The following is a 12246-nucleotide window of genomic DNA, read 5'->3' on the forward strand; positions in this document are numbered from 1 at the left end:
GTCCTGATATTTCATGGCCTCAATTTCTTGCATTATATCCACAAGTTAGAGGGGATTTAACAAGGGCAATTAGCACTAGGAGAAAGGTGAAAGAGAGTGTGCCTGTTGTAAAAATTGCACAAGCTGAAATGAATGAGGACATTACACCTGTGCTAGATTGTTGCATAAAAGGGAGATTGGTTAGGAAAGGTCTAGTGGATGGGGGTGCGCAAATTTGCATCATGACAGAGGGACTCATGCAAAAACTAGGCATGCACATCCATGAGACACCTGGAATTAAGGTCAAGATGGCAAACAATAGCAAGGCTAGGTGCGTAGGCATTTGTAAAAATGTTTTTGTGGAGGCCTTTGGCATTGAGAAGGCAGTGGATTTCTATGTCATGTCTACCAAAGGAAATGGTTACCCATTTATCCTAGGGAGACCATGGCTAATGAAAATGCGAGCTTTGCAGGATTGGAGAGTGGAAAGCTAATTTGTAGGAACGACAATCATAAGAAGGTTGTCTTTGACATGAAGGAGCAACGCCAAGAGGAGCTCCATGAAGAATCATCTCAAAGTGAGACGGAAGAAGGTTGACCGATAGCACTTCAGAAGAAGAAAGTAACGCAGCATTACTGAAGAGGAGTCTTCCATCGAAGTCATGGGGGTAAGGTTTAAGACAAGCAACCAAGAGACCTCTTGTCAAGGCTTGGAGGAGGTAGGTCCTCAAGAGAACGAAGTGTTCAAGATGAAGGGATGCTGGAAGGTATGCTATCAACAACACTTACAAAGGATGAAAGAGACGAGTTCAAATGTGTGCTAAGGAAGTTTCCTAGGCTTTTTGCTAAAGACTACACCGATATGCGTGGAGTAGAATGCTGTTGAGCACAAAATTGAGTTGAAGCCAGAGGCCACACCTAAGGCTCAGAAGCTACGAAGGCTAGGAGTCATCAAGGAGCAGGCTTTACTCAAGGAGTAAGAAAGCTTCTCTAGCAGCAGGTTTCATTTACACAGTGGAGAAATCAGAGTGGGTCTCTCCTGTTGTTGTCACTCCTAAGAAAAACGGAAAGTGTGAGGGTGTGTGTGGATTACCGTCCCACTCAATGAGGCAACAAAAAGAGATCACTTTCCCCTCCCATTTCAGGATGAGATACTAAATGAGGTACTTGGTCATGAGAAGTACACTGTGTGTGATGGCTACTCAGGCTACTTTCAAATACGTATCGCATTGGAAGATCAATTGAAAACAACCTTTATCACTCCTTGGGGTTGTTATGCTTTTAGAGTCATGCCATTTGGTCTGACAAATGCTCCTGCAACATTTCAACGTTTCATGAACATGGTGTTTTAAGCATTCTTTGGAAAGTCAATTAGGGTGTTCATTGATGATTTTTGCATTTATAGCTCAAAATCATTGCATCTACAAAGGGTAGAAGAAGGTTTAATGAAGCTCTACGACATGGGAGGTCAACTCAACCCCGACAAGTGCCACATAGGTGAGGATGAAGTGATCTTGCTCGGTCACAATCCTATAAAGGCATTGAGGTGGATCCTTCAAAGGCAAAGGATCTTATTGATCTCCCATCACCCAAGAATCTCAAAGAGGTCATCTCATTCATTCAAAAGGTGAAGTATATGTCACGCTTCATTCACTTAGCCTCGGAGTTGCTTCATCCTTTGCAAAAGTTGACACAACAAGTAGAATTTTCATGGTCTGATGAGCTTCAAGAGTATTTTTGTAACATTAAAGTCATTTTGTCAGATCTACCAACACTCATACCTCCTTGTTGGGAGTACACATTCTTTGTTAGTTCTAGTGCTGGGAAAGAAACAATTGGTGCAGTTTTGCTACAACAAGATCCCCACAGTACAAGGATGCGACCCATCTACTTTGCTAGTAGGGTCATGAATGCTTGGGAGACAGACTACACAGAAGCAGAACTCATGATGCTTTCTCTCATGTTTGAGGTGAGAAAGTTTAGATCCTACCTGCTACCAAAACCTTTTGTAATTCTCACTGCAGAAAATTTGTTCCCTTGGGTGTCATCTCAAATGAATCTTATACAAGGATCTCAAAGTGGATTAGGAGTTGCAAGAGTTTAAATACTCTTTCAAGGTAGAAGATAGTGTGCGTGCACAATTGCAGGGATTCTCACTTATAGGGAGCAAAAAGAGATTAAGGTGCCTGAAGTTAAAGACCCACCATTTCCACCACCAAAAAGTATTCCTAATGCTTTTACCTTGTTATTTGCTGGAGCTTTTCGTCGAGCCACAGGAAAAGTAGGGGGAGGGCTAGTGTTGCTCAACCCAAGTGGAGACGTGGTCATGAAAGAGAAGTTCAATCTACCAAGTTCAGCTAGCAACAATGAAGCAGAATATGACACGCTACTTCATGGTTTAAAAATATACATTGGCCATGGTATACAACGTCTCATGGTAAAAGGGGATGCACTTCTCATTGTGAAGCAGATTTTAGGCATCTGGGCATGCAAAAATGAAAGACTAAGGGCCAAAGTTCATACCATCCGTAGGCTATTTAATCAATTTGAGAAGGTGCAATTATATCATATTCCTAGGAAACAATATGAAGATGCTGATTTACTTGCACAACAAGCCATTGCATGTTTAAAGAAAGAAGTGAAGGTCATCATGGTGGCGGCTCTTGTGAAGCAACTGAGGTACCAGGGATTGGAGTCATTGGCTCCCATCATTGGCTACATTTTGGAGGGTGAGTTTCCACCAGACTTCACAAAAGCTCAGAAGAGGAGACTCATGAAGAAGGCAAGCATGTATCTCTTCCTAGAAGGCTCCCTCTATCAAAGACGGAAGGATAAAGTGTGCAGAAGATTACCAACTATCGCGGAAATTCCAGCCATTCTAAAAGGTTTGCATGAAGAGGCATGTGGTGGTCATTTTTCCCAAGAATTAACTGTGAAGAAGATTTTGCTTGCGGGGTATGTTTGGCCAAGTCTACATGTGGATGTCCAACATTGGTGTAAAAGTTGTCACAATTGTCAGTTAAATGGGAATAGAAGATTGATTTATGGTCCAAGGCAAATCGTGCTTGCAAATGGACCCTTTGAAAAGTGGGGCATTGATGCTATGGGTCCTCTGCCTAGGACAAAAAATGGTAAACTCTACATTCTAGTGGCTGTATACTATATGACTACGTGGGTGGATGCACAAAGTGTGGCAAAGGTAAATGAGAGGACAGTGAGCAAATTCGTCTACACTCACATTTGTTGTAGATTTGGCACACCGTTGGAGATTGTTTCGGATAATGGTCCAGGGTTTAGAAAGGGATTGCTCACAGAAGTCTGTGAAGAACTTCGCATTCTACATCGTCACAGTACACCCTACTATCCCCAATCAAATGGTTTGGTAGAAAAAGCTTATGGTGTCATTGCAGGCATCATTAGAAAGATGGTGAAAAACAAGACAAAGTTGTGGGATGACTTCTTGGATGGTGCCTTGTGGGCGTATCGAACCACATATAGGGAAGCCACAGAGTTCACACCATTTCACTTGGTCTATGGTCAAGAGGCTTTACAGCCAATTGAACTAAACATTCCAACAATGTGAGTTCATGGCAAATCAGCACAAGATGATCAAGAAGCATGGATGGATCGACTTCTTACCTTAGCTGAGCTTGAGTGGAAAAGAGAAGCAGCATACGAGTGCTATAAGAGGAAAGCCACACAGACAAAGGAGAAGCTTGACAAGAAACTGAAGGACAAAGGCATCAATGAAGGAGATCTTGTGCTAAGGTATGACAATCGACTCGATAATCGTTTTGATGCCAAATTTGAAACAAGATGGCAGGGGCCATACATAGTCAAGAAGGCTTTCAATTCAAGTTACTATCAACTTATGGACTTGAATGGGAAAGAGCACTCCAAGAAGGTAAACGGCTATCGCTTGAAGCCTTACTTGAGTCGCCTTCTACCAAAGGATCTACCAGAGCAAAACGCAACTATCCCATGTAAGTATTGTTCCATGAAGCATGAGTGTAACACAAACCAAAATTCCAACGGGCCAAACAATGAAGATCTTGTCAAGGACTCTGAAGCACTGTCTTTGAAAAAGATTCTTTATGATGGTACATGAATATACCATCATCCTGGGGGAGGGCTAATGATAGCCGTTTTTCGGCTCTCTGTGAATTCCATAGTGAGTTATCCCCCCCTATCAAATCACTCAAACACTGTGGTTACCCTCACCCTTTCACTGTATATAGGTGCGTGTGAGTTAGGGGACTTTTCCCATATCTCCTTACTGAAATAAAAAACCCTCAATTAGCTAGGCATTGGGCTAGTTGAGCCAAAAAAATAAAAATATAAAAAATATAAGTATATTATGGCCCATGCGCATCTAAATATTTCTCTGTATATAGGGCCTAAATAAAAGATTTTTTCATAATTATTTTGGAATTTTTTAAATATTTTTACCTAAGTGTGTGTTATTTATGCTCTGTACATTGCCTCACCATTACCACAATTTTTCTTACCATTTTTCATACTCTTTATTCCATATAGAAATATTTTCATGTAAGCTTCTCTTATATTTGGTGTAACTCCACCCCAACAAAAATCCAAAAAAACTAGTTTTATTTATGTGTATATTTTTTCACTATTGTGATTTTTCCCTTCCTACATCTATTTTGTTTCTTTTCTAAAAAATAAGAACACCAAAAATATTTATCTTTTTATGGTAGCCTCATAATGAGAGAGATTTCTTTTGACCCCTTTATATTTTTTCCACTTATATTATTTATATTTGACATGTACATATTTTTTAGACCCCTCAATATTTGATTTTCTTAGTTGTACTATTCACTTATATCATGATCTCAACAATATCTTCAATTATAGACCTACCAAATAAGGTCAAGGGTAGGTGGCATTCATACATGCACTATGGAGGGCTCACTCTTGGAGGTATTCAAAAGAATCATCCAAAGAAGGACCCCACAAGGACCTTGTGCAGTGGAAAAAAACGGTCGGTTTTGCTGAATTTTTAAAGTTCACTTGCTCTCCGAATTTGAAAAGGTGATACAAACAAAAGTTGTAGCTCGTGGGCTGAACTTTTGCCACAAAGTTTTTCATATTTTTTTGAGCTACGAGCTGTGAGCTATGATTTTATTAGTGGACCCCAGTTTTCCCATGCTATGCAGCCACACTCTCTCTTCCACTTTATCATTTTCCTCTTTCACACACACTTCTCCACTCATCATCCCCACCTCTCTCACCACTCCTCTCCGCACCCTACTCACCTTCTCCTCAACCTTGAAGAATAAGAGAAACCATGGTGAACTCATACCTCCCACACACAATTCCATTTTAAAATTGACCACCTAGTCTTATTTTTCCTCCTCCAAATTACCCATATCTATAAAAAAAACCACAAAATTCAGCCTCTTCTCTTAAAAGACAGCATCATGGTGGTTGATTACTCAGCTTCAATTACCTTGTCTCTCAAGGAAGGTCAAGAGTGGAGAAAAAATGTACCGTCAAAGCTAGTGGACCGTCGACAAGCGTCAAAATTGGCCCTACTCAAGACACTCGGAGCATCAACCTTGTAAGAGATCCACCTTTTCTTACCTCTTAAGAGTTTCTCTTCCTGATTTGTATCGTACATGGATACTCCCATTGTAAATATCCAATTCCATTTGTAAATTAATACTAACTCTACTAACACTAACCCACTATGAAAAGTCCTATCACCTCCATTTCTCTCCTCTCTCTTTCCCCACCAACTTCTTGATAATTCCAAGCAAAAGAAATTAGATAAATTGCTGAAAATCTAGCCCAACCATGGTTAGAGGAGTAACCCTAGGCTTCAAAATTGCTATAAAAGGAGGGTGTAGCTAGCACAAAAAGGGGGGAGAAGAAAGAGCACTATGCTATAGCTTGAGAAGCTAAGCTCAACCTCTTGAGAAGGAGCTCTTGAGTGGAATCTCATTGGCATTAGGCATATGTATGTGGTGTATTAGGGGTGATTAGCAAGGGAACTCTATGCCATTGAAAGAGAGAGTGATCATTAAATTGAGAGTAGGAAATCTATCATTTCTCCTACTAGAGTAAGCCCAACATTTGCTGAATCAAGGAGGGTGAATTTGAACTAAGCATGGATACCTTGTCTCCCTTCCAACGTGAAGTCATGGACAATAATGATGTGTAAGTGTCTTGGTGTTTTATTTAAGTTCTTGATAGCTTGTCTCCAGGTATTGTTTTTAATTTAGCCATAAATACCACATGCTGTAAGAGGGCGACAGGGTGGAGAGGACTCCCCTGGCCTTAAGACAGTGATTGGGGTGGCTTTTTTCTTGTGATGTGTTGTGGTGTAATTTACTCAGGCTATGTTGAACAAATACTAATCTCACTTTGATTGGTCATGACAGATTTGTAAGAAGGCATTAGTGCAACAAGCACCCCCTTCCCCCTTCTCTCTTTCTTACATAACTATATTTATGTTTGCTTGATCATTAACGATACACTTCAAAGCAGCCGGCCCGAGCCCCATCTCTCTCTCTCTCTCTCTCTCTCTCTCTCTCTCTCTCTCTCTCTCTCTCTCTCTCTCTCTCTCGTGTTTTAGTGTGTGAGAGTGTTCCATTGGTGTTAGGGTTAGTGTAAATTCCTTGCTTGTTTGTGGGTTGCTCTAACGATTCTCCTCTTTTGCGTCCTAGTTCGCTCTTAAACTAGGTGGTGCCCCTTGTGTAGTTGGGATTTGGCTGGGGGTTTGTTGTTTTGGTTTCTGTTGTGTTGTGCCCTAGCCCCATTGAGCAGCACGGGAGCCTTGAAGGGTGTCTAGAGGTTGCTCTTCTTGTTGCCCACCCCGGACCGCTTCACTGTTTACGACCACCCATACTGAGTCATGACCTCGTATAGTGGTTGGTAAACCTACTATAAAATCCATGGAGATAGTTTCCCATTTTTCATTGGGCATTTCCAAAGGATGTAAGAGTCCTCCTGCTTTCATGCGCTCTGCTTTGTTAACTTGACATTTTTGGTAATGCAAGACATAAGCTTGAACAAAGCCATGTAGACCTGGCCAGTAAAATTTTCGTCTTACGAGAGAATAAGTTTTTCTAATCCCCGGGTTCCCTACACTTAGACTATCATGACATTCATAAAGAAATTAGCGCCGAATGTCTGTGTCCGTCAGTACACAAACTCTCCCCTTGTGGAGTAGCTACCCATTGTCGATGGTGAAATGCTTCCATCGCTGTAGTTCATCACTTGATAAAGGAGAACTAGGTGTGGAGGTTAACTGTGCACTACCCGCATTGGAGTGAGAAGGATCCCTCTTTTGAACATGGTTCCACACTTTGGAATATGTTTCATCTTGCTCATATTTACCCTTGAGAAGCTCTAAAATTCACTACGAAGTTCCGTGAACAATAGCGAATTGATCTCTGGCATTCGACTGAGAGCATCTGCCACTATATTGTATCGGCCTTTGCGGTACCTTGACTTGGCATCATATTCCTGAAGGATCTCGGCCCACCTGGCTTTTCGACCCTTTAAATCTGTTTGTTGTGTAAACCATTTGATGCTTTCATGGTCAAACACAATCTCGAATTGAGCACCATACAAATAGTGACGCCATGTCTTTAAGGCAGACACTATTGCATAGAGTTCGCGTTCGTAAGCAGAATAATTCTGCTGAGCTACATCCAGCTTCTTACTTTCAAATGCAATTGGCCGTCCGTCTTGTAACAGGACTGCTCCAATAGCACGGTCACTGGCTTCTGTTTCCAAAATGAATGGTTGCAAAGGATCGACAATAGCCAGTATAGAAGCTGTAGCTAATGTATCTTTGAGTGTTTCAAAACTCTGTTGTTGAGCAGAGCCCCACTGAAAATCCTTACCTTTGCCTTTTAGTTGGTTCGTCATAGGTACAGCAAGGTGAGCATAGTTTTTAACAAACCGTCGGTAAAAACCTGTGAAGCCTAAAAAGATCTGTAATTCTTCCAGATTTTTAGGAGGTGGCCATTTCCGGATGGTATCCACTTTGGATTGATCCATGTATAGGCCATTAGATGAAATAACATGTCCTAAATAATGAATTTCTTCCTTGAGAAAATCACATTTAGATTCCTTGGCATATAACTTGTTTGCACGTAACAACTCAAACACCTGCCTGAGATGTTGCAAGTGTTATTCTTTAGAAGCACTATAAACTAGAATGTCATCAAGGAACACAATGACAAATTTGCCCAAATATGGTTTCAAGACACTATCCATAAGTGTCATGAATGTCGCGGGCGCATTGTTTAACCCAAAGGGCATCACCAAAAGCTCGTAATGTCCAAACCATGTTCGGAATGCAGTCTTAGGTATATCAGCAAGCCGAATGTGGACTTGGTGATATCTTGACCGCAAGTCAATTTTTGAAAAAAATCGTTTATGAGTTAGCTTATCAAATAACTCATCGACCCTTGGCAATGGGTATTTGTTCTTAACTGTAACTGAATTTAAGCCCGGTAGTCTACGCACATGCGCATACTGTTGTCCTTTTTCTTCACCAAGAGTATAGGCGAAGCCCATGGTGAAGAACTGGGTTGTATAAATCCTCTGCTAAGGTAGTCAGCAAGCTGACGTTCCACCTCAGCAGCCTCTAAGTAACTCATACGGTAAGGTGGTTTACTAACAGGTTTGCAGCCTACAGCCACGTCAATGCCATGTTGCACTGAGCGTGTCAGTGGTAAACCTGATGGCAAATCATTAGGAAAAACATCTTTAAATTCCTTTAACAAATTCTGCAACTGATTAGCACTACAAGAGGCTATTCATATTAGCGACGCTCAAAACAAAAATTCCCGGCGTCGCTATGAGCGTCGCAACTTTCTTTGTAAATTTGCGACGCTCATAGCGACGCCCGCTGGGCTAAAAAAATAACCGAGCGCGCCCAAAAACTCAGATCTTAGATCTGAGTTTTTCGGCGCCCTCAAGCAAGGAGCAGGTAACGCTCTCCCTCTCTCTCTCTCTCTCTCTCTCTCTCTCTCTCTCTCTCTCTCTCTCTCTTTTTCTTCTCCACACACACACACGAGGAGAGGAAGGAGAGCCAGGTATGCTCCTTCCCTCTCCTCATTCTCATGTTCCCTTCCCCTCTTTCTCTCTCCCTCTCTCTCTCTCTCACACACACACATACACACACACATAGTGTTTTTGAGAGAGAGAGAGAGAGAGAGAGAGAGAGAGAGTTCAGACAAAAACAAAAACGCACACACACATACATAAACAAATAATGCACACACACATTGAGAGAGGAAAAGAGAGAGAGAGCATGCATAAACAAAAAACGCACGCACTGAGAGAGGAAAAGAGAGAGAGAACATGCATAAACAAAAAACGCACACATTGAGAGAGGAAAAGAGAGAGAAAACATGCATACGATCCAAAAAAACACACACACATTGAGAGAGAAAGAGAGAGAAACTAATTTAACGTCGTAGGACACTAATTAAAATTAAAAGACCTAAAGATCTAGTCGACGAGGAGTTGAACTCAAGACCTATTATTCAAGAGGGAAATGGCATAATCAATCTATCATACTTGGCATGGGTGATAGAAAGGTTATACCATTTATCTCTTTTTATTGGCACACACATCCACACACGCGCACACACACAAGAAGAAGAGAGTTATAACGTCGTAGGAAACTATCTTAAAAGACGTTAAAGATTAGGTTATATGTAGACTTACATTAAATTAGATTTAGGTTTATTTTTAACTAGATTTACGTTTATTTACGCTAGATTTAGATTTACGTTATATCAGATTAGATTTAGGTCTCCATAGACTGCGATGCCTGCATGAAGCGGGTGAAGAAAGCCCTCAATGGAATATAGGGTATTGCTGCCTTCACTCATGGTGGGCTCCGTCGATCCAAAAGTATTGGTGAAATGTCTTCAGAAGATAGGGAAGAAGGTGGATCTTCAGGGCGGCAAGAGTCACTACATCCCTGACACAATGACCACCTAGACAACCTCTAGTCATTCAACAGCAACTTCAAAGTTAGTAACAAGAGCAAGAACGGTCTAAAGCGCCAATTGCTGTCGTCAGATGTGGATGGAGATTTAGATTTATGTTATATTAGATTAGACTTAAGTTTATTTAGGTTTACCCACACACACACACAAGAAGAAGAGAGTTTTAATGTCGTAGGAAACTATCCCAAAAGACGTTAAAGATTAGGTTAGATGTAGACTTACGTTAAATTAGATTTAGGTTTATTTTTAGTTAGATTTACGTTTATTTAGATTTATGCTTATTTACGTTAGATCGAGTCCACGCAAGAATTACTTACGGTTTAGGGTTTAGAGTTAGACGAACAGTGAAAAGATCTACTGTGAAAAGATGTTAAGATGCTGTGAAGTGCTACAGCTAGAGAAGAGGCAAAGGGGTTTTGTCCACTACATGCAGTATCATGTAGACGTGGGTGTGTAGATTTCTTGTACCCACAAATATAGGTATTGACCAATAAAGACGAGATTATAACCCGGTGGTTCTGATCTCCGTGCACCTCTAAACCGAGGTGTGCGGGGATTGGACATGACTAGAGAATGTGAGGTAAAGAGAGTGAGAGAGAGAGAGAGAGAGAGAGAGAGAGACAGAGAGAGAGAGAGAGAGAGAGAGATAAGACGAAGAATGCCAATAGAATATTAAATTTGTTTTCCAGGTTATAAGTTTTTTATCCTCATTATGAGTCGTGACGAGGATGTGGGACCGTCCAACCGAAACACCTATCTCTAAACGAGGGTCTTATGTCCTTGTAATCAATGCAAGCATGCTGTACGACGGACAAGACGTGTTTCTTTGCAGCACGTTCGCGAATTTGGCGAGTTCAATCCATCTATTATAGATCAAGTTTTTGCCAATTATAACTCGTCGGACTCTGACGCTAGCCAACAAGCAGCAATCTTGCAACCCAATAGACGTGTTCGCAGGCACTTTGGTCAAGCAGCATATGTGAGGCCACAAGATGTAGCCTCTAACAGCTCGGGGGATGATCATGCAGAGCACATTCCCAACGAGGCAATGTTTGAGCCCAAGATTGATGAAATGATCGAGACGATCATGGATTCAGAAAGGCTTATCTATGATGATATGAAAAGTGAAGCCGATACGCCATTGTATAATGGAGCACGTATGTCTAGATTGAAAGCACTCCTGGTTCTTCTTAACATGCAGGCAAAGTTTGGATGTAGTGACACTAGCGTCACAACGCTTTTCAGGTGATCTATTACAATTAGTTTACTTTAATAAAACTCTAAATGTATAATGATCTGATAGATTTTTACACGACTGTATCATATTTTTATGTTGTGTAGATTGTTGAAAGAGCACATACTACCAGCTGACAATGTGATGCCAGATTCCCGAGATGAAGCAAGAAAGATTTTGCGAAACTTGGGGATGGATTACAATTCTATCCACGCTTGTCCTAATGACTGCATTCTTTTCTGAGGGGAATACATAGACATGGAGAAGTGTCCGAAATGTGATTCCGAAAGATATCGAGTAGATCTCCACGGGACAAAAATTCCACAAAAGGTTTTGCGACATTTCCCTCCGCTTCCTCGCATCAAGCATTTCTTCGAATGTAAGTCCATGGCCGCCCTAGCATCATGGCATGAGGAGAATAAATCTTCGGATGGTGTGCTACGAATTCCTGCAGATTGCGTAGCCTGGAAACATATAGATGGAACATGGTCGGATTTTGCCAGGGAAGCTCGAAATTTGCGCTTAGGCCTGGCTATGGATGGCGTAAATCCATTTGGTCAAAGATCAACATCTTAGAGTGTATGGCCCGTTGTCATCGTCAACTACAACATTCCCCCGTGGTTGACTACGAAGAAGGGGCACCTATGGCTAAGCTTGATTGTGCCAGGGCAATATAAAGTGGGGAATATGGATGTGTATCTTCGTCCACTATTGGAAGAGCTACAACAATTGTGGATTGGCATAGAGGTGGTGGATATGAGCCGACACACAGGACAACAGAATGCTTTGATCAGAGGCATTCTAATGTGGACCATGCATGACTATCCCGGGCTAACAGAATGCTCAGGTGATCTATTGACACTCCTCACTCAGACACTGTAAATCTTTTTTTTTCCCATAGTTGATCTATTATCATGTGTATACATGCAGGGCTTCAAACAAGCGGATACAGAGCATGTGTCACATGTGGACCTAGACTGAATGCACATAGGGCACCCTCACTGAAGAAGCAAATCTACGAAGGTCATCAAGCGTATC

Source organism: Adiantum capillus-veneris, chromosome 20, assembly GCF_014529385.1.
Source record: "Adiantum capillus-veneris isolate H3 chromosome 20, ASM1452938v2, whole genome shotgun sequence".
NCBI classification, from domain to species: domain Eukaryota; kingdom Viridiplantae; phylum Streptophyta; class Polypodiopsida; order Polypodiales; family Pteridaceae; genus Adiantum; species Adiantum capillus-veneris.